Consider the following 25,000-nt stretch of genomic DNA (forward strand, 5'->3'; position numbering starts at 1 on the left):
GAGTTTGTGTGGCACTAATGTGAATGGGGTTGTTTTCTTAATGTTCATTTCTTCCCTATCATTATTGGTGTATAAAAGGCCATTTATTCCTGTTTTTGAATTTTTTAGACTGCCACACTGCTATATGAATCTATTGTTTCTAGAAGCTTTTTGGTAGAGTCTTTAGGGTTTTCTAGGTAGAGTATTATGTCATCTGCAAACAGTGAGAGCTTGACTTCTTCCTTTCCTATCTGGATTCCCTTGATATCTTTTTCTTGCCTAATTGCTATATCAAGTACTTCCAGTACTATGTTGAATAGCAGTGGTGAGAGAGGACAGCCTTGACGTGTACCAGAATTTAGAGGAAAGGCTTTTAGATTTTTCCATTGAGAATAATATTTACCATTGGCTTGTGGTAGAGGCCTTAACTATATTGAGAAAGGTTCATTTTATTCCCATCTTGCTGAAAGTTTTTTTTTTATGAATAATGGGTGTTGAACCTTATCAAATGCTTTCTCTGCGTCTATTGGTATAAATCATGTGATTTTTATTTTTCATGTTGTTGATGTCCTATATTATGTTGATAGATTTACGGATGTTAAACCATCCTTAAATTTCTTGGATGAAACATACTTGATGGTAATGAATGATCATATTGATGAGGTATTGGATTTTATGTCAGGATTTTGTTGATGATCTTTGCATCTGTGTTCATCAGGGATATTGGTCTATAATTTTCTTTTTTGGCAGAATCTTTGCCTGGTTTTGATATCAAGGGGATTTTGGCTTCATAAGAACTATTTGAAAGTGTACCCATTATTTCAATTTCATGAAAGAACCTGGAAAGGATTGGTAGTAGTTTTTCTTGAAAGGTTTGAAAGAATTTAATTTGTGAATCCATCTGGGCCTGGACTTTTGTTTTGGAGCAGACATTTGATTACCATTTCAATTTCCTTGATGGTGATGGGGCTGTTTAGATATGCTACATCTTCATTATTCAACTGTGGAATGTTATAAGAGTTCAGAAATTTATCCATTTATTCCAGGTTCTCATATTTGGTGGCATAGAGTTTCTCAAAGTATTCTCTTATTCTCTTTGAATCTCTGTAATATCTGTAGTAATCTTACCTTTTCATTTCTAATATGGGTTATCAAGTTTCTCTCTCTTTCTTTGTGAGTTTTGAAATGGTCTATCAATCATTTTTACTTTTTCAAAGAACCAACTTTGTTGAACTTTCAAATTGTTTTTTTGGGTTTCCACTTTGTTGATTTCTTAGCTTTGTTATTTCCTTCTATCTCTATATTTTTGATTCCCTTTGTTGATCATTTTCTAATTTTATAAACTGCATTACTAGGTTATTGAGGTATGCCCCTTCTTCCTTCCTGATGTGTTCTTGCAAAGCTATAAATTTTCCTTTCAGTAATCCTTTTGCTGTGTCCCATAGATTCTGATAGTTTGTGTCTTCATGTCATTTGTTTCCTGGAAAGTTTTGATTTTCTCTTGGACACACTGGTTGTTCAGTAACAGGCTGTTTAATTTCCAGTTGTTAAAGTTTTTCTTTTGTGTCTCTTTGTAGTTCACATCTAATTTCAGAGCTTTGTGGTCAGCGAAGGTAGCCTGCAAAATTTCTAAACTCTTGATTTCACGGAGCTATGTTTTATGTGCCAGCATGTGGTCTATCCTGGAGAATGACCCATGTACACTGGTGAAGAATGTGTATCCAGGTTTCTGGGGATGGAGTGTCTTATATATATATCTACTAGGCCTCTTTCTTCCATTTCTTTTTTCAAGGCTAGTCTATTTCTGTTGGGTTTCAGTCTGGTTGACCTATCAAGTGTTGAGAGGGCCGTGTTGAGGTCTCCCACAATTATTGTGTTATTATTGATGTCTTCTTTCAAATTTCTCAATAATTGTATTAGATATTTTGCTGGTCTCTCCTTGGGTGCATATATGTTTAGTAGTGTGATTTCTTCCTGTTGCACATATTCCTTGATTAGTACTAAGTGTTCATCTTTGTCCCTTACAATTTTTCGCAGTCTAAAGTGTGTGTCGTCTGATATTAATATGGCCACCTCAGATTTTTTTTAACGTTGTTGTTTATTTGAATGATTTTCCCAAGCCTTTGAATTTGAGTCTATGCTTGTTCTGACTATTCAGGTGTGTTTCTTGTAGGCAGCAGAAGATTGGATTCATCTTTTTGATCTATTTAGCCACTCTGTGTCTCTTAATTGGTGCATTTAGTCCATTGACATTGAGGGAGATGATTGTAATGGGATTTAATGTCATCTTTGTGTATAAGTTTGGTGTTTCAGTTGGTCTGTCTTGTCTTAAAGTAGACCTTCCTGTTTTTCCTTTAAGGCTGGTTTTGTACCTATAAAATTTCTGAGCTGTTGCTTATCTGTGAAGCTATGTTTCCTTCCTTCAAACTTGAACTTGAGTCGGGCTGGGTGCAGTATTTTAGGGAAGCCTCCATTTCATTCATTCTTGTCACAATATTCCACCACTGTCTTCTGGCCTTGAGAGTTTCTTGTGACATGTCTGCTGTAAATCTTAAGGATGCGACTTTGAATGTAATTTCCTTTTTGGATCTTGCTGCTTTCAGAATTCTATCACTATCTGTAGGATTCGTCATTGTGACTAGGATGTGTCTTCGGGTGTTTCTCTTAGGGTCTCTCTTAGTTGGTACTCTTTGGGCATGCAGGATTTGAATGCATGAAGTCTTTAGCTCTTGGAGTTCCTCTGTGATGTCTTTGACTGTTGATTCTTCATGGAGTTCCCCTTCCTGGGCCTCTGGGACTCCAATGATTCTTATGTTGTTTCTGTTTGAGTTTATCAAAGACTTCTATTTTCATCTGTTCACATTCTTTTAGTACTTTTTTATTGTTTGCTCATTTGCCCTCTGTTTCTTTTCCAATCTCTTCTGCTGAATGGAATTGTTCTGCATTTCATCTTCCTGTTCACTGATTCTGTCCTCGGCTCTTGTTACTCTGTTGAGGTTTTCTATTGAGGCTTTCTATTGAGGTTTTCAGTTCAGCTACCATGTTTTTCTGATCACTTCTTTCAGTTTAGAGTTTTCTGATTTCTATCTTTGTGTTCTGTTTAGCTAGAAATATGTTTTCTCTGATTTCCATGAGGATCCTCCATGTTTCTATTCTAAATTTTTTATCTGAGAGATTAATCTGATGGTTGGTTATTTTTTTGGTCATCAGGGCTATCATCTTTATTCTGTGCATGGTGTTTGCCTGCGAGATTTCCCCAGTGTCAAGCTTGTAGTGTGATTTTTTTCTGCATGTTATGGTGGGGTTCATTAGTTAGAAATAGTGTGTGGCCACCAAGCAAAGTGGATCGACGGTGCTGTTCTGGAGTCTCTAGCACACAGTTTTTCCTGGGCCCTTTTTGGCCCTCTCCAGAAAGGTTCAGGAGTTGAAGAGTAGAGAAACACGGACAGGCAACAGGCCCCCTCAGTCTCTCCCAGTTGGTAATCTCACAGCAGCGGCAGACACCTCCAGGTTGCCTTCACATAGGATCTGCCTTTCACTGTAGAAAATTTCTGAGTTCATAAATTTATTTGATAGGCTTACTCAATAATCTGAGATGATTATGTGAGGCTTCATAAGACCTTGAGTCCTCACAGAATAAGGGGATTATTGTCATTATCTGCAATGAATAATTTTGAAAAGATGAAAAAGTCATCAATGTTAAATGTATGCATAAACTGGACCCAGAAGTTGTTCTGGGGTCTGTAGTACCATGTTTGGGCTAACCTTCCTTGGTCCCTTACACCAAAAAGTTCCTAGGCCTTAATTTTCCTCTGAGCCCGAGACAATTTATTTCCAAAAATGAATCTAAATTTTCCATTGTTCTACAATTTTTATTTTATATTTGGTTTTGGGGCCATATCCAGTGATGTTCAAGGTGTGTCCTGGTTCTGTGCTCAAAAATTACTCTGGCAATGATCAGGAGACCATAGGAAGCTGGGATTTGAACCCAGGTTGACCATGTTTAGGACAAGCAAATAACCACTGTACTGTCACTCTGGCCCCTTTTCTGCAATTTTTATTCTTATGATTAGATATCTGTAATATATTCTAACACCTTTCAAATATGAAAATATCATTATACAATATGTCCCATGACTTACTTATTTTATAACTGAAATTTAGTGTAACTTGACCTTTTCAACCACTTTCTCCACCCATTATGTCCCCCTTCTGACACCCTATTCCTATTACTGTGTTAAGGAACTTGATTTTTACTTGTTGGGTATTTTTAAATCCTACACATAACTGAGGTAAGATGGTATGTGTGTATCATTGTCTAAGTGATTTTACCTTGCACAATATCCTCAACTTCCATCCATGTTGTAAATGACAAAAAAAATGTTCATTATAGTACTGATTACAATTTTGTTGTGTGTGTATAAATTACAGTATCTTTATACATTCACCATCCACCAGTGCATAAGTAGATTTTCTTATTTGGCCAGTCTGAGTAATGATGCAATAGATATCAGAATACAGGTGTCACTTGAAGTCAGTATTTTCTTCAGATAAATGCTCTTCTGTGGAATAGTTGACTCTGGCAACTTTTCGTGCCTACCCCAGCACTCAATTTCCTTCTATGTGTGTGCTATTTCCTTCCAACCGGTGTCCTATTTCTACAAACAGTACACAGTTGGTCTCCAGCCTCTGCGTAATCACCTGTGGCTTTCTGATACTAGGGTGAACTACAGACCAATATACTCTTACAGACCCTAATAAATAATTTTACTGTTTCACAGAAGGGATTATCTTAATTTCTTTTTTGTTTTACACTTTCACAGTGGTTAGGAAAGGAGTTCATCATGCAGCCATTAATTTATGTCCTAATGCACTTGAGGAATGACTACAAAAATCTTACCTGATTTAAATGTGTGTTTATGTACATAAAAAGACTCCAAGTCACTCTCATTTTTCTAGGTTTGTTTTCAGGATGCAATCCTCATTGCATTCATTCACTTAGTCATTCATAATACAAAAATTTATTGAAACCTTCCAAGTACCATCAGGCATTTATTTGCAGCTCTAGAAATACAACATTAAATACAATCCACAAAGATTCTGGTTTAATGCTGTTTGGACTCTAGAGCTTTGGATTCTATACATTTTAACGTTAGTGTGCCCAGAATTCATGTGAAGATGCTGCTAAAATGCAAATGCTAATTCCCTAAGGCCTGAAGGCTACTTGACTGTTATATTTCTAACAAGATCCCTTGTGAGTTTATGCTACTGCTATATAAAGTTTACTTTGAGCTTTGGAGCTTGAGGATAGATAGGAAGGGGACAATTCAAGAAACAGCAAACATTACCCATTTCAGAGTTTTTGTGTGACACATTTTTTTTTTTGCTTGTGCTGAGAAAATAATGAACTCATTCTAACTTGAAGAACCCCACCCCTACCTGCTGGTTCACCAAGTACATTATGTCTTCCTTATGTCTCCATTATGTCAGTAAGACCACCCAGATCACTCAGCCCATATAGGCAACACCCTACCTGAACTGTCTGCTTCACCCAAAGGTGGTTTGGCTCTGCACTCAGAAATCACTGCTATTCCTGGCTATGCACTCAGAAATCACTGCTAATCCTGCCTATGCACTCAGAAATCAATCCTTGCAGGCTTGGGGACTATATGGGTTGCTGGGGGTGGACTGCATGCGAGGCAAAAGTGTTACCTGCTGTGCTATCACCCCAGTCCCAATATCTTGATTTTAAATGTTTTTTGTTTGTTTTGTTTTTGGGCCACACCCGGTGACATTTAGGGGTTACTCCTGGATATGAACTCAGTAATCACTCCTGACTTGGGGCACCATATGGGATGCCAGGGATCAAACTGAGGTCCTTCCTGGGCAACTGCGTGCAAGGCAAACTCCTTGCATTGTCACTCCAACCCCAATTTTAAATGTTCTTTAATCCACAGATTAAGATTCTTAAATTGCAATCACTTCTCCAGAGACTTTTTTTTGACCATAGAAAGTAGCATTCGCAGATCCTGAGGATTACTGGTACACTGTGGACATATTGGAGAGTCATTATTTCATAGTATCAAAGTAAAGGGGAGGTGGTTGTTATATTATAGTTAGTTGTTGAAAAACATATGATGTACTTGGACTTCTTGTGGCCATTGGAGATTTGGTCAGAGTAGAGACCCAGCTTTCTTGCATATTTGTCCTAACCAAGAAATTAAACAGTAAACATATGAAAAAATTAACAAGCAGGTGGTTTCTAGTGATAACAGCTATGAAATAAATGCCAGAAAGGAGGGTTCTTTGCCAGGGAATAAAAATTTTCTGAATGGGATACTCAGCTACTTTCTATCTGAGACCAAATAGGCAAAAGGGGGATTCAAGGGAAGAACCTTTCAAGCACCAGGAAAAGTATGGGCAATGATCTTCATTGAGGCAGATAGGACACTGGTGTCTTCTAAAGACTAAAGCCAGTATACTGAATGTGACTGAACTGAACTTAACATACAGAACATACAGAACGTGAACATGAAAACAAGTAGGGCAAGCTAAGCAGAGGGAGGGCTCTTGGAGGCCACATTGCTTAACCATCCATCACATCTCTCATCTTACTTGCAGAGACACAGTGTGTTCCACACTCTGTGTGTGGAACACCTTCATGGAGCATTATAGAACTTATTTTCCTGTACTCTTGCAACAAGTAGAGGAGGAGTATAATACAGTCCATATTAATTAAGAAAGTAAAGTGATGGAATCAGTTGGGGGAAAGAAGCTTCTAGAAGACTTGTAAAGAATAGTCTTGTTTAATTCATTTGACTTTTTTTTTAATTTTTTATTTTTAATTATGAGAACAAAGATGCAAAGAAAGAGGACAAGGTAAAGTTACAGTGGAAGGACAATCACCCATAAACAGAATTCTCAGAAGTCCCCTTGCTGATATCTTAACTTTGAACTTTTAGCCAAAGAACATTAAGAAAAATAAAACAGAACCCATGTACAATTACTTTGTCCCTCAAGTCCCCAGATTGTAATACATAATATTTCTTAGCACCACACAAAGCAATCTAAAGCCAAAAAACTTATGTAACTCCTTAAACATTGAAGGCATAGTATTTTTTTTACATTTCCATGCACATGCATATTAGTTAGTGGTCCTCAAACTATGGCCTGCGGGCCACATATTGTATTTGTATCTGTTTTGTTTCTTCATTGCAAAATAAGATATATGCAGTGTGCATAAGAATTCGTTCATAAGTTTTGTTTTTACTATAGTCAGACCCTCCAATGCTCTGAGGGACAGTGAACTGGCCCCCTGTTTAAAAAGTTTGAGGACCCCTGTAGTACCTTAAAAGTTTAAGTGGGTTGTTTTTCTTAAGGATTAGAATCAAAGGAGCACAGTGAAAACGATGTTGAGTGGCAATTATAGTTTGCACAGGCCCACCATAATTCATTCGACTTTTTAATACCCTTTTATCTCTCTAAGCTTTCTACGCATGAAAAAAAAAATTCTTGCTATGAGGAAGTATGTTGCAACCATGACTTTGAAAGCTTTCACTTAGGTGAGAAATGTAAAGCCGTTGAGATCTTGGGATGGGAGTTTTCCTGAGCTTTTACTCTTTCTAGAGTAGTCAAATTCACATTCTCTTTTGGTTGTTATACTGTAGCCAATGTTCTCTGCTGGTGACCAGCCCCAGGCAAACAGGATTGAAGCAGGGGTGCTATGAGTATTAAGAAAGCAAGACAGGAGAGAAAAGCATGGATTCAGGAGACTTAAAGTCTCATGGACTGAGAGCCTAACTATGTTACAGTGAATATTTATTATTCAGAACCAGTAAGCACAGGAAGAAAGGCAAATGTGACAAATGTGAATAGATAGTTGCCAATCTATACTAATCTAATTTAACTAGGCCTTTATATATCAAAGGGTCCTAGAATAGATAATGCAAAAGTCTTTGAATGTCTTCTTTTGGAAGAGGTAGCAGATAAAACAGTTCCTAAATCACCTTTTCAGCCCTTTTTCTAAGGCTTAGAGTATCATCTTTCTATGTAAGCATATTTATTTTATGGATGTCTCTATATCCAACAGTTTCCTGATATAAACTGAAACATAAAACCCATGATAGAAGTAGTAGAAAATTATATTTTAATTGAAAACACTGGAGATCATTGGAGGATTTCAAGTAGGAGTATGATATAGTTTTATTTATATGTAGAACAAATGACCCTATTTGCTATGTAGAGACTAATTTGTAAGTACCAAGTAGAAACATTGTGTAGAGAAATCTTTCAGTAGTTCAGAAGATAGTTGATAGTAATTTAGACTAATCTTATAGCAGATAAAGTGATGAGTTTGGAATAAAAATTTAAATAGATTGTATAAATTCATTTATACATTTGGTTTTGGGGCCACACTAAAACACACACAGGCACAGAGAGAAGTGTAGTCAAATTTTTAACTGTTTTCTATCAGAGAAATTTTAATGCACATTGCATATATTAAGGTCACTTACTCTTATAGTCATATAAAGCAAATATTCACTTTAAACTTTACAGAGAAAAAGATGAATGAATAAAAAGGTGAAGTAATTACCCCAAAGTGATAAAGAATGCCATCTCCATTTCTGTGGAGCAGGGGGGTCTGTGTATGAGCGGACTGTAAATAGGGAATATAGTTTGAGGCATTCTAGAAAACGAAGACAATAAGGAAATATGTGAGCACATACGTTAGAGGTTTTTATCTTTGACAATATAACTTCCAAAACCTTCTCTGCTTTCTCCTCTCACATTCCAATTTTCTGCAGTGAGCATGTGCTGTTTTTCATTTAAGAGAATAATTAAACTGTGAGGGATATTGTGGTTTAGCATACTGGTGTGTCACTAATACTGTTTCAGCTGTTTCTCAGTAAAGAGAGAACGAATTATAATGAAGTTATAATGGTCAGGACAGAAATAATACTAAATTAAGTCATGGAGAAGATTAAATTCCTTGACCTTTAGGGCATAATTGTGTTTCTTTTTAAATCTTATCTCACTCATCTGTCCACTAATTGTTGACCTCTTCTAAAAGGCAGCCTATTCTAGCAAGAAGATGTTTCATCTTTTCCAGACTCCTGCATTGTAGACAAGCACACAATCTACCTATCTGTTCAAGCATGTTACCCACCTGGATTCTATATGACAAATTGGCTTTCTTTGAAGAATTTTCCTTCTGACATAACTTTATTTATATTATTTATGTTTGGAACCCTCAGGAAATTACTACATCTGTGGTATATATGTGTTTGTATGGCTATATTGCAAAATAATAAATAATTAGAAGGTAAATTTGCTTACTACATTCTAAATACTTAGAGCTGTCCTAAAGTAAACCACATAATGAATTCTTAAGCATCCTTTGCCATATTCAACACAGAGAATAGTCAAAATTTACATGGTGGGAGACTCTGAAACAGTGTTTTAGACTCTGAATTTTGAGAGCATTATGAGCTATTGTTTTAAAATCTAGACACTGGTCTTTCTACAGGTAGTGAATGTTTATTTTATTTATTTTTTGTTTATTTTAAAGAATAATTCTCTCTTTCTCCTCCCGCTCCTTCTGATCATTAAATCTTACACTATGAATATACTGAAAGGAAAAGTCAACACGGAAATCTCACAAATAGAAAAGAAGGGATTGTAAAATAATGACCTTAAAATGAAGGCTGAACAAAATGTTAATATTGCACTTTATTTTATATTATTTTTTCTTAACTTGAAACTTTTGGAGTTTCAAAATTCTTTGCCTTCATGTAAAATTTGAAAGTCACAAAACATATATGTTCAAAACTAAGGTTGAAACTAAATAAACTATAAATTTATTATTTAAAAATAGCTGTTTTAATCTAAACTTAAAGAGGTCTGTTATACTGACAGGCCAGGGGGCAAAGGGTGATGGTGTAGGATGTACACTGGGTCCATTGGTGGAGGGAGGTTGACACTGGTGGTGGGAAAGGTACTGATTCATTGTATACCTGAAATTCAATTATAAAGGACTCTGTAAATCAGAATTATTTTAATAAAATAAAATGTAAAAAAAATAATTAAGACAAAATAAAAATAGCTGTTTTATTATGTTTTTGATTTGTTTATTTTCTGAATTTGTTAAATTTCTCTCTAAGATTTATCCAATTTATAAATGAAAGTATCCATTAGATTATGTAGTTTAGATTCATGAAATGCCAGTGGAAATAAAGTGATGATGAATAAATAGTGCTCATTGTTTAATCATGGAACATAAAAGTATTACAATAGTGAGGCTTTAGAGAATTATTTTCATAGGGCCAGAGCATTTTTTATGAGTGTGTTTTCTTTTTTATCAAAAACATATATGTGAGCTTAGTTTTATATACATGATGATACCAGCATTTTATTAAAGTAGAGAGAACTGATTTAGATGGACTGAGGTACTCCTTCCTCAAAAAATTAATTCAGATAAATTATTAAGACATAGGACTGCTACATCCCAGACAATGAACTTATTCAAAAGAAAACAAAGTCCCATGGGACTTTTTTAATATAAAATCTTTATTTAATCACCATGATTACAAGCATGTTTGTAGTTGGGTTTCAGTTATAAACAGAATACCCCTCCTTCACCAGTGCAACATTCCCATCACCCCCCTACGTTTTTATTGTAGATGCTATTACTATGTCAGTACAAAGCTATTAAACAAGAGATGTAGGTTCTTTCAGCAGAGCAAAGAAAATTGACTTGAGCAAAGCCTCAATGTAACTCTTGGCACTGGGAGATTCTCTCAGTAAAACAGGTTCAAGGGCAGGAGCCATATCTGTGCCATGAAGTCTTGATTTTATTTCCTATTTATTAAGGTGCATTATATTACATAATCAGTGGAACAGGAGTTTTCAGTCCTGAGAATAATTGTTGGGATTTGGTGCCACATTATATAGCGATAACTAGAGAAATCCTTCAGTTTCTCTGTATTGATTCTCACTTGTAAACTGTAGTATCATGGGACCAGAGATAGGATAGGTGTTAAGGTACTTGCCTTACGTACAGCAGACACTGGTTTGAGCCCTAAAAAAATCCCACAAATAAGACCAGGAGTGACCCCTGACCACAGAAATAAGATAAGGCTCTAAGAAATAAAAAGTGTTGGGGCCGGAGAGATAGCACAGTGGTGTTTGCCTTGCAATCCAGGACCTAAGGTGGTTAGTTCGAATTCCAGTGTCCCATATGGTCCCCTGTGCCTGCCAGGAGCTATTTCTGAGCAGAAAGCCAGGAGTAAACCCTGAGCACCGCTGGGTGTGGCCCCCCCCCAAAAAAAACAAACAAACAAAAAGAGTTGTCCCCAAACCTAATATATATTATATATAGTGTCATATCTATGTGGATTATAGGACCTTTTTAACTGAAGTGCTATTTTTTATTGTTTTAGTGACACACCTGGTAATACACAGGTGTTACTCCTGGCTCTGGGTACAGGAACCACTCCTGAAGGCACTTAGAGGACCATATGAAATGCCAGGAATCAAACTTGAGTCAGCCTCATGTAAGACAAGAGTCCTTCACAGTCTTTATATTTATAACCTGTTAACCCCTAGCATGATGGATTATGATAGTACTAATTTATCCCTAGACCAAGATTCATGAATATATGTCTGAAATCTAATATAGATTACTTTATGATTACTTTTCCCTATGTTTATATACCTAAGAAAAAGTTCAATTTATTTATAGGTGCAATGAGACATTAATAAGAGTAACAGTAGTGTAGGAACATTAATATATGTGTGGTAAAATTAATGTGGGTGTCGTTCACAAAATATCTTATTGTAGTGAGAAAATTATTTGCTGTAGAGACTTGCTGGGATAGGATAGGGGATTGAAGGGAAAATGGGAAAATTGGAGGTAGGAGAGTAATACTGGTGAAGGGAAGGGTGTTAGAGCATTGTATGACTGAAACTCAACCATGTAACATCATGGGAGTAACATGCCATTTCCAAGGTGGACATGGGCTTGTCATGGATTGTTTTTCACAATGATGATAAATAGAACAAATATCAGAGTAATATAAATATCTAATGATACTAAATCTGTAATGAATAAAGTTTAAATGAAAAAGTCATAAATATACATATAAATAATAAGGTATGCACCTAAAATTATGATATAAATAAATCTGTTTATTCTTGTTCATGGTAGGCAGAGAGCCCATTTGAGCAGCTTGGGGCTCAAGATGGATCCAAAACTGAACAAAATGTCCGTCCATCACAGGGCACATCTCTCTCTCTCTCTCTCTCTCTCTCTCTCTCTCTCTCTCTTTCTCTCTCTCTCTCTCTCTCACTCTCTCTCTCTTATACACACACACACACATATACACTGCTCAAGACATGCTTTAAGACATGCCCAAGAGCCCATTGTGTTTATCTTTGAGGTATGAAGATTCCCATAGAAAACCCATGTAGACATAATTAGAATATTCCAACTACAAAGAGGCAGTGTTGCTGACTGGGTATCAATAATGCTTTCCTTGTCAATGTTATAATGAAATGACATTTAATGTAACAATATTACTTGAGAGCATGCTATATATTGTAGTATTGTACAAGTTCATGCAAGTTGCCTGCTTTCTCTGAAACTCATATCATCCATGAAGGGAGCATGACTGTTATAGACCCTTGAAGGCTGTTACTAAAATAGAGATAATATTTTTAGAATGCCTCATAGTTCCTCAAAATGGATGAATTGCTCCCAAATTGTCTTATCATCCTTAGTAAAACCATCTATGACAATATCTTTTCTGGAATATTCTTCTGTTGTTACCCTTTTTTACAGTAATCACAAAGATTCAGACTACCATATGTGTTATTTGCCCAGCAGCCTAACCTAGGGCCACTATTCTGATAAAAATTCCTATTGTAATGCATAACCATGAGGAGTCCAGACCGAAATTGCTTTGGGAACCTTTGTGTGATTAACATTTTAGCTGTTTATGGAGTCTTTGCCCTATCATTTCCTGTTTTAAAAAATTAATGTGCTGGTTTCTTTATTATTAAAAACCAAGAAGGGGAGGTTTAGCTAGGGCACAAGGAAATAGTTTTATGTAGCCAAATAAGTTTCTGAGCAAGGAGAATGTTCAGAAAACATTCTTTTTAAAATTTTGCTGCTTTTCTAATTCCAGCAACTTCTTTTGGTACCGTTTCTCTTCAACCCCAGATCTTTTTCCACTTGTCCATATCATCCTCCAAATTGAGTGAGATAATAAAAGGAATTTGAGTCTAGGTAATTGTGACTATTTAATCCTAGTATGGTGTATGTGTGTGTGTGTGTATGGGTGTGTGCGTGTGTGAGTGCATGTGCGTGTGTGCGTGCATGTGCGTGTGTGTGTGTGTGTGTGTGTTTGTGTGTGTGTGTGTGTGTGTGTGTGTGTGACTACTGAAGAATCCATCTTGGAGCATTTGGAAACTAGTAGGCTTTATTTTTCAGATCAAGTAACTTGACTCATTTTATCATTAGAGAAATGAGATTTGTAGACAATTTTTATTAATATCTTTATTTAAACACCTTGATTACAAATATAATTGTAGTTGGGTCTCAGTCATGTTAAGAACAACCCCCCCTTCACCAGTGCAACATTCCAATCACCAGTGTCCCAAATCTCCCTTTTCCCCTCCCCTCCCCCCACGCCCCCACCCAACCAGTACCTGAGACAGGCTTTCTAATTAACGACTAAGTTTTATCTAAAGGAAGCCAGATCCCTGCTATTCTTTTTCTAAGTAATCTGAATTAAATACTTTGAGTTTATACATATAGATTAGACATTTAAATCTGCTTCCTCGACATGTGTTTCCAATCACATTTCATTTTGGTTTGGTGTTAGGGCTCAAATTTGGGGTCACTCATATGCAAACGAAGTGGTTCTATCAAGGCAAACATACATCCTCAACCCATTTCCTTTTGTAGACATGGTCCTTTTTTTTTTTTTTTTTTTGCTTTTTAGGCTACACTTGGTTATGCTCAGGGGATATTCCTGGCTATGCACTGAGAAATCGCTCCTAATTTGGAGGACCATATGGGACTCTGGAGGATCGAACCTTGGTCAGACCTAAGTTAGCTGCGTGCAAAGCAAATGCCCTATGCTTGCGCCACCAACTCTGGCCCCAGCCTCGACATGATTCATTTTTTTCTTTTTTCTTTTTTTGATGCATAGGTTTTGACATTTTTGTGTGTGTGTTATTTTTGATGCTTATTGCGAAAGAAGTACAAGGGTTTGCATCTTAATCTTTTAAAATGTGATTACCTCCTGGTTGTATCCTCCACTGAAAAGGCATCATTAAGAGATGGTGTAGTATTTGTGGGGTAGTTTGGGCCACACCTGGTGGTACCTTGAGCAAGGCAAACACCCTATGCTACTGTTTTTCTGCCCCCAGTGTAGGTTTTTTGTTGGTTTGTTTTTGTTTGTAAGTCACACCCAGTAACATTCATTGGTTACTGTTGGACAGCTTGGGGAATCATATTGAATGCTGGGGATAGAACCTAGTTCTACTGCATGCGAGGCAAATGCCAAACCCACCATACTATCACTCCAGCCCCCAGTGTAATTTTTTTTTAATGTGGGGGATTTTTCCAAACAATGCTTAAAAGACCTGTGAAAAATTTCCCCTGAGTTTTATGAACTAGAGCTGGGTTTAATGTGAATGTGGATATAATGCTGCTAAGTTCCTGTAGTTCAGGGAACACCAATGCCCCTGGGACAGTAATTGGGACCTTCCAGGACTGTAGCTGGTAATCTTTGGGGGACCACATAATGCTAAGGATTAAAGCAGTGATTGAATGCAGAAAAAGTGCTTTTATTTTAATAACTGTAATGTATCCAGCCTTTTACAGTTAAACAGTATATTTTTGTTGCAATATTTTTTAAAATGTTCTAAAAATAAGCCCAAGTTTCTACAAACATGAATAGTTCTATATTTCAAAAAACTATTATTAAATGTCTCTACAACAAAAACAAAACAGAACTTTTTTTATTTGAAGTAAAACTTTATTAAAAATATAGATTAGTTACATTTCATATTATTTGATATATATCAGACATATCCAAAACAAAAATTGAAGCTTAACTTATAGTCAACCTACTTTTATGTCTCCGGATATTATTACCATACTGTCTGTTTTTTATTTTTCTTATATCCCACAAATGAGTGAAAATGTTTTTTAACACTCAACTGTTGTCTGGCATGTGGGTTGTTTCCAGATTCTGGCTATTATAAATAATGCTTTAATGAATATAGGAGTGCAGAGGGCATTTTTGTATTGTGTCTTTATATTCCTAGGATATAATCCTAGGAGTGATATTTCTGGATCATATGGGAGCTTAGTTTCTAGCTTTTTGAGAAATGTCCATATTGTTTTTCAAACAGTCTGCATTTCTTTCAGCAATGAATTAGAGTCCCTTCCTTGCTGCACCAGCACTGGTTGTTCTTGTTCTTTGTGTTGTGAGCCACTCTCTGTGATGTGAGATGATATTTCATTGTTGTTTTGATTTGCATATTCCTGATGATAAGTGATGTGGAGCATTTTTTCATGTGTCTTTTGGCCACCTGTATTTCTTTTTTGTTTGTTTTTGTTTGTTTGGAGCCATACCCAGCAGCGCTCAGGGTTCACTCTTGGCTCCTTGCTCAGAAATCACTCCTGGGAGGCTCAAGGGACCATATGGGATTTTGGGGATCAAATGCGGTTCATCCCAGGTCAGCAGTGTGCAAAGCAAACACACTACCACTGTGCCATCACTCCAGCCTCATCTTTTTTTTTTTAAATAATTTCTTTATTTAAGCACCATGGTTACAAAAATGTTTGTAGTAGGCATTCAATCATCGAATGCACATCACTCTTCATCAATATAATTTTCTTGACATCAATGTTCCCCATCTCCCTCCTTTTGCCCTCTGTATTTCTTCTTAGAGGAAATGTCTGTTTATTTCTTCTACTTAGTTTTTGATGGAGTTAGATATTTTTCTAAGCAAGATATTTTCTTTTAAATAAAGTGTATTTAGAAACATGTGATGGGGGAGAATGAAAGGAACAAGCTTTCAAGAGAACATAAGCAAGAAAAGGAAAGATAGGTGTTTAAGTGAGAGCAAGTCCTTGACAGAGCCAACCTCTCAATCCGGTTCATGGGAGACTTGACCCTCTTAGACCAACTGTAACATTTGTGTTTCATTTGGCTCATGGATGGATATCTTAAATAATTTTTATCAACCTTATTTCAAAACTCCAGACTGTCATGAGGGAACATCAATAAAATTGTCCAAGTTAGGGTAGTGACTCAGTAAGCAGACACTTGGATGCTATGTTTTTTGGTCTACTGTAATAGATATTTATTTATATTTAAGCATTTAGATGTTCATACTTTTAATCAAACTGTATATAAAAAGGTTAAGTCAGGATTTTTTGTGTGTTTGTTTGTTTTTGGGCCACACCCAGTGACACTCAGGGGTTACTCCTGGATATGCATTCAGAAATTGCTTCTGGCTTGGGGGACCATATGAGATAGCAGGGGATCAAACCGCAGTCCATCCTAGGTCAGCCTCGTGCAAGGCCCTACTGCTGCGACACTGCTCAGGCCTTGAAAATGGGATTTTTTTGATATAGCTTAAATTAACCTATTTTCTCAATTCATCAACTGGTCATTGAACCAACAAATGTAAGTTTATTAAACTCCACCTTCAAAATGCTATTCATCAAAAGGCAAAAATTTCTAATAATTTAGAATAAATGGAGTTGAATGAAAAAGTAGAAAGTTAAAATTTTAAACTCAGGGAAAACTCTACATCAATAATATTCTGTATTGATGAATACAAGGTAATATAGAAGGTTGTCTTATACATAGTTGAATATTGACCAAATTTAACTTAGAACTATTTCTAAGGTGCAGATTGGAAAGAGGTTTAGGACATTTACTTGAGTTTAAAGCCAAATTCAGCAACCTTCCTGCCACCAATGTCCCCATCACCCTCCTTCCCTACCCCCTGTCTTCAAGACAGGCATTCTATTTCTCTTCCTCACTACCATTGCCTTGGTAAGGGAGAGGGGGTGTACTTTTTATGACTGAAATCCAGTTACAAACATGTTTGTAACCATGGTGCTTAAGTAAAGATATTATTAGAACAAAAAATAAAGTCCAATTCAGAGTGATTTTAGAAAATTACCAAGTCACATTGTCATATTTTCTCATCTGTAAAATAAGGCTAACAATACTTCCTATTCCTTATAAGAATAAAACAAGCCAATCTTTCCGGCCCCCAAAAGAATTACTTTCGGTGATGCCTAACGATTGTATGTAATGTCAGGGACTAAGGTAAGGGACTTAATGTCCTATACAATCTGTCTAGTCCAAAATAAATTCTTTTAAAAATCAATTTTAGTCATTGTTTGCAGACAGAAATGCAAAACACGTGTGGGTATAATTTTATCCTGACACTTTAAAAGCATTATTTCAGTATTTTTTGGTGGCATCTTTAGGGTTTTCTGTGCATATTATCATGTCTTCAGCAAATAACAATAAATTTAACTCTCTTTTCCTATTTGGATTTCTTTTACATCTTTTTCTTACCTTATTACTTTTAGCTAGGACTACCAAAATTCTGTTAAAGTATAGGTAGAATCAACATCTTTGTTTTATTACAGATCTTAAAGTGAAAATGTTCAGATCACTGACTATAATGTTGGGCTGTGACTTTGTCAAATAGGGCCTCTGTTATTTTGCATTATGTTCCTTCTACTCTGTATTTAAGAGTTTTTTAATTTTTAAAAATCATTTATATATGCTGAATCTTGTCTAAGGCATTTTCAACAATATTAATATGATTATAGGATTTTTGTTTTCTTTTTTATCAATGTGGTATATTAAATTAATTGATTTGTGAATATTAAATATCTTTAAATCCTTAAGATTAAAAAAGGAATAAAACAAGCAATATTATTAAAAGCAAGAGTAGTACTGGAAAATATGTCTATTTACTGGGATTATGAAGTATTTTTGACAATACATGCACTTATAGAAACTTTGAGGAAATAATTTAAGATGAGGACAAGGATCAAGGCAAAATATATAAAATTAATTACATCTTAAGTGTAAAAGAGTGAAATGGTTAAATTAAATATGCTCAGAGGTCTAAAAACTGGCCCAGTGGCAGAATACATGCCTTATTTGTACATATTCATAAATTTGATTCACACGCATAAACACAAAATAAAAGAAAATTAGCATACATTCATAAGAGTGGCATGGTACAACCCTTAAAATTTATATTTTCAGATGATAGAAGAAATTCTCAGACATAATGTCAATTTGTAAAAGGAGTGTGTAAAGTTGTGCATAACATATCACCCTACTGCTTTAAGAAAGGATGTAGGGTCAGTGATAGGAAGAAAGATAAAATTAATCTTTGTGATAAGCTTATTAAAATTTGGACTGAGGCTAAAAAGAAAGGTACAGAGGAAGGATACTTGCCTGAACTTGTTCAACCCAGGTGAAACCCTAAGCACCATCAGGAATAATTCTGGAGTGCAGAATTCCTGTGTCCCAAAAAAAATAAAAACAAAAAAGATAACTTGGTAATTTTGAAACTTATAGTGGTTTAATTTTTTTTAAATAGTAATATTTGCAATGGTTTTCTTATTCTATTATCTTTTACATTATTTTAGAAATTTCACAAATATATACTTTATTCTTACGTTTATACAGAAGTAGAGAAACTATTTAAAAATGTATTTAACACAGAAAAAAAGAATGACCAAAAAATTTCATTGTCTAGTTTTGTTTCCTGAGCTGTTGCATATTTATCCAGAATGGAAATTCGAACAACCTTCAAAGAAGAACTTTTAAAGCAAGGAATAGTTTTAAAATCAAAATAACTATAGTTTATCCTTTTGATAAACAGAACTTTATAAGTCTATGTCAATATATAGTTCCTTCTCCCTTTTAGAAAGAAAATATATCATTAGTTGTAAATGCCAGAAGGGGATGAACCATAAGCAAAAATAAATTAAATAAAAATCACCAAATCACAAAATGTTTTTTGAATTGATAAATTTTGGATAAGCTCAGCAATCTCTCAAGTCCTTTTACCAGTAGGAATCAAGCCAAGTTTTATGGGAAAAACATGAACTACAGACTGATGATCTCGGGTGTTTGTTGAGCAATTTGCAAAAGGTAAATATTATTGCAAGTATGACAGCTGAAGGCATGAAAACCTGCTTCATCATCTGCCAACTAAGTGACATAGCCCCCTTAGTGGCCTTGGGGGGATGTCACACAGCAAACTTCCTTTCCTGAAAGTGTGAGTTATGAGCTCAACTCCCCAAGTTTCTTAATGAAAATGTGCCTTCAAATGCTTTGAAAATTTTTCTTTCTTATTTCCTGGCTTGGAAAAAGAAGTATATTTTCTCAGTGAGTTTCTAAGTAATATTTACTACCAAAGCAATTCCTACCTGAATTTTCTTAAAATAATAAGGGGTGGTGGGGGAGAAACATGCTTTAAATACTTGGAAATCTGTTCACTGAATCAAAGAAATTATGAAAGCAGCTTGCTAGTGAATATAATAATTACCAATAACAATGGTTGAAATACATTTCTTTCTTATTTTTATGAGAAAGGTTGCTTTGTGTCTATAATTCTGGGACCCCAGAGAGATTTACATAGGAAAATATTAAGGTTCTGAGTAGATTCTCTAAGTAGATAATAGACACAAGGTACATGTTCATCCACTTTAAGAAGAAAATGATAATTATAATTCATTCAAAGGCAAGAATTCTTTATTTATAACCTTCTAAAGGAACCATCTTTATTATATGGCAGAATATTCTAAGTGTGTACCATGGCTAATATTTTATGCATACATTTTTTTCAGTTGAAGGCATTTGCCATAATTCAGCTTTAACAAACTCTGTTCTCAGCTGTTACTCAGATCATGACATATATCCATTGTCCAGCTGTAAATCTGTAGCTGTTATTATACTTTTATGAATCTGGTTCTCGCTAAAAGCATTATCCCTGCAACTTTAATTAAGGAGTTAGGAATTTCTTCATTTGAATTCCTAGCATTCTATACACTTTATTGCATCTTCCCTCAGGAACCTAAAATGAAATATTTGGATTACAGATCCTTAGAAGAATAAAATCTTTAAGCTGTAAATCAGAGATGGGTAAGTGGATTTGATTCCAACTTTAGAACTGACCTTGATAGTTCAAATGACATTGAGTCTCTTAGGATTTAATCAATCATTAATATCTAAGTTTTGATAGCTGTAATTTTTTGGTATATGTTATTATCAGAATATTAAGATGAGGTCTCTTGTTTGGTTTCTGATTTCCTTGAGTCTAGTCTCATAGTGGTACAAAGATGTACTCACTTTAATTCTGAAAGGACGAGTGTGAGTGTCTTGGGTTAGGATAATATTATCAAATTCTATAAGGAATGTTTAGTAGGAAATAAGGTAATAAGTCAGTTGGCAAATAGATGAAATAGATGGAATAGATGAAATACTACTCCTTTAATACTGCATGAGAAAGAGAATTCCAAAGCCTTGTGCTCTGTTGACAGTTCTTTAAATCACACTTCATAGATTGTGAATGGAGACTTGAAAGAGTGGATGAGGAATTACAGTGTTCTTTAACTACTCCTCTATTTTTCATTTTCTTCCTGTCATGCCTTTTATTTTGGTAATTGTTTACCTTTGTATTTATTAATACTGTCTGTGCTAGACATTGTGCTACATGCACAAGTTTCTTTTTTCAGTCATTTACTATGAAGACTATTATCTCTACTTTCTAAATAAGAAAATGGAAAAGAGGCATAGTAGCAGATAAAAATCACACAGCTAAGAATTAACTCTTGTGTATCTGACATGAAAATGTATTGTCTTAATCAGTGAAGAAAAGAAAATGTTAACCACCAAAATCTTAGTGGCAAACATTTTGTAGCTAATTCATAATAAATGGGGCAAGGTATTTTCTCAATCTGGTCTTTCAGTTTATTGATTCTGAAAGAGTAGAAACTTAATTTAAAATACACTTGCTATATTCTCAGCAACCAATTTTTCCCTGATTTTTTATTCTAACCAATGTTTAATTACCATATTTTTTGCACTATAAGACACACTTGACCATAAGATGCACGTAGTTTTTTTTAGACAAGGAAAACAAGAATAAAATCTAAAACAAATGCTGCAATGTGAGACATAGTCAAAGACAGCGGCTGGGAACAGCCAGCCTGTGAGGCAGAAGTATATTTACAATACACAGGTCCATGGCTTGTTAAATACACTTACCTAAATTTTATTTTTTACATCAGAAAATAAAAAAAAACATTTTAATACTTTTTGTTAATATAAAAAATAAAAGTCATAGCAGCGATCAAATATAGTTTTAAACGAAAGCTCTCTATGTGACGTCTCTATGTGACAAAACATGATTGCTAGTACTATGCCCTATGTCTACACAATAAAGGGGACGTAACACCCCCCCATCTTTAGGGAGGGGGTATGTGTCTTATGGTACAAAAAATAGGGTATACATTTAGAAGTCCTCGACTATTTTGATGACATTTTTTTCAGTTTTTATAAATGTTTTCCTAGAATTTATATTTCTTGTTACAGTTCATAATTTACATCTATGAGAAAAACTTCACAGGACAGCTATAAACACAAATATTTGGAGCTAGTTTCATGCTCAGTCTCCTTTTAATGAGAAATGAACAGGTTATTATGCTATTACATGGCACCTCCTATTCCTGGAAGCAATTGTAAGCTATTCAAAATAATGTATCTCTACACTGCATCAGCTTCTTTGTTCCACAGATGCTATTTTTTTTTTTTTTTTAGAATTTTATGAACAGCAAATGGCTCTTTAGGAGAACATTACAATCGCTCAATCTGGTTTTTCCAACAGTCATGGTATAAGATGCTAAATACCCATGGGGCAGTGCCAATTTGAAAAGGATGATTAATTCTAGATTGCGCATCCTTAGGACATGGTGGATGTCTGGAACAAGGTCTGATGTGTTCCAGATGATGTGAAAAGATGTGCAAACATACGAACTCCATTAGGAGACAAACTGGGATCAAATGGCATTATTCATTCAGTTAATCAACCAGCACACTTAGAGCATTTTCTCTGTCTCAGGCACTGCTCAGGAAACTGAGAATATGCAATCCCTTCCACCCAAGTGTTTACATTCTCTGTGAAGAGACAGACAAAAAGTAAACAAATACAGACAAAAAGTAAACAAATACATACACAAATAGATGCATCAATAAATAAAATCCACCAGGAAAACTAATACCAGATAGAGGGATGAGGATTAATATGGGTAAGACATGCTCTTTCTTGAAGAAACAGTTGCAAATGACCTCTGTAAGACTGTACTACACACAGGTCTTTAAAAAAAAGTGGTGGAGCTTTGTGCATTGGCAGTATCATAGCCAATGAGGCTTATCCAAGGTGCAGTTATTGCTGATTGAAAAAAAGGTGGTGAGACTAATTGGAGAATTATCACAGTGGTAGGGCACATGGCTTGCTGGACCTGACCTGGATTCTATCCCCAGGACCTCTGAACATTGCTGTGACCTCAAACAACAACAACAACAACAACAACAACAACAACAACAACCAGCAAAGTAATGGAATAAGGCTGTCAGCTGTCAGAGAACTATTTCTAGTATACCTGATGAGGTTTTTACAAAGGGAGTATAGTGGCAGATGATAATATGGCTGGAAGAGAGAATAAAGGAGAGTGATGGGAGATATTCTCAGGAAAATACAAACAAGCATCATTGACAGGTTGATTACAGCCATTAAGTATCACATAAGATTGGTAACAAATTTAGATTTTATGCTCTATAAATTGAGAACCCACTACAAAGGTTTAAACAGGACCACATTTGAATAGCTTTTTCTGCCTGCCATGCCTAAACTACATGTCAGGGACAAAAGTAATGATGGATGTTACAGACAAGAGTTTGTTTCAATCTAGGCAAGATATACTGCTACTTTTGAATCTGGCTTGTGTAGATGACAAGGGTAGGATCAAATTCTGAGTATTTATCAGGAAGATTGGACAGATATTTATAGTAAATTAAATATGAGGAAATTCGTCAAATCAAGATTTTTCAATCTACACACATAGTGGTTGATTCATCAGATTGGAGATTTTAAGGAGAAATGGCCTTAATAAGTGGGTCCTTGTCTACAGCCTAGACATTTTTCAATGAAAAGAGCATGATTGGCTTTCATACAGGGTTGTGTAGGAATCATATGGCCAAGAATCTGGAGGTCATAGAACAAGTTTGGGTTAGATATCTAATTTTGAGGTTATGAGTCTATAGGTAATGCTCAAGAGTAATCTTCTTGGCCAGTTTTGGCAGGAAACTAAGTTCTTGATTGGCCCTTCAAATAGTTTAGTTCTATTATCATCTTAGTATGAAGTATCCACATGCTTTGCACTGATCCTTCCCTTTAGTAGGTGCTTGTTTTTATGAATTTGCTAATACATTAAGCTTAAGTGGTGCTAAAGCTTACCTCAAAGCTTGTTACTGAAGCTCTAAGAGGCAACATAGCAGCAAAGTGGATGAAATACCTTTTTCAACATGAGAGCATTCTGATCTTCTTTCCTGCTCTCCCAATTATGAATGAATCATAGTGACCCAGGTACCTGGTGGAGCAATAACAATGTCTATTTCTTTCAAACATCTACTTGTATTTTAAGAATAATTCTTCTCAGAGGTAATTTACTAATATTTACTAGACATACAGCCTTATTTGGTATAATTTAATATTAAATGTGCAATTAGTAGAGTGAAATTTGATAGAAGATCTGAGGATGATAGGGAAGTTAATACAACATAAGTAATTCATGACTTTATTTTTCTTAACTGCTGCGTAGTATTCCGTTGTGTATATGTACTACAGTTTCTTTAGCCACTCATCTGTTGTTGGGCATCTGGGTTGTTTCCATATTCTGAATATTGGAAGTAGCACTACAATGATTATAGGTGTTCAGAAGGCACTTTTGTATTGTGTTTTTGTGTTCGTAGGGAATATTCCTAGGAGTGGTATAGCTGGATCATATGGATCAAATTTTCAGATTTTTGAGTAATCTTAATATTGTTTTCCAGAAAGTCTGGACTCAGTGGAATCCCACCAGCAGTGAGTAAGAGATCCTTTCTCTCCACATCAATGCCCCAATGACTGTTCTTGTTCGTTGTGATGTGTGCCAGTCTCTGTGGTGTGAGATAATACCTCATTGTTGTTTTGATTTTCATTCTCCTGATGATTAGTGATGTGGAGCATGGACATGGAAACTATTACACTGAGTGAAATGAATCAGAGGAAGAGAGATAGACACAGAATAGTCTCACTCATATGTGGGATTTAAGAAAAATAAAAGACAATGTTGTAATAGTACCCAGAGACAATAGAAACGAAGGTTGGAAGGACCAGCCCAAGATATAAAGCTTACCACAAAGATAGGTGTGTGCAGTTAGAAAAATAACTACACCAACAACTATTATGACACTGATAGTGAGTGAGAGAAATAGAATACCTGTCTCAAAGACAGGCAGAGGATGTGAAGAGAGAGAGATGAGAGGCATTGGTAGTGAGAAGGTTGCACTGGTGAAGGGGGAGTATAATTTTTATATGACTGAAACCCACTTGCAAACATGTTTGTAATAATTGTGCTTATATATCATATATACATATATGGTGCTTAAATATATCATATATATTAAATATATTAAACTAAGTATAATATAAATAAATATATATAAATAACCTAAATATATATTTAATAAATACATTAAATATAAACAAACAGACAAAAACATAAAACAAGTAACTCATCTGAAAGTGAATACTGGCTTTATTTCTATTCCATCCTATCCCTTGGAATAAGAAGAAAAGTTATAGTACTTGTAAAAGGGAATGTTTTAATTATTTCTACAATCAATTCCAGAGT

The sequence above is a fragment of the Suncus etruscus genome, chromosome 5 (genome assembly GCF_024139225.1).
Source record: "Suncus etruscus isolate mSunEtr1 chromosome 5, mSunEtr1.pri.cur, whole genome shotgun sequence".
Classification (NCBI taxonomy): Eukaryota; Metazoa; Chordata; class Mammalia; order Eulipotyphla; family Soricidae; genus Suncus; species Suncus etruscus.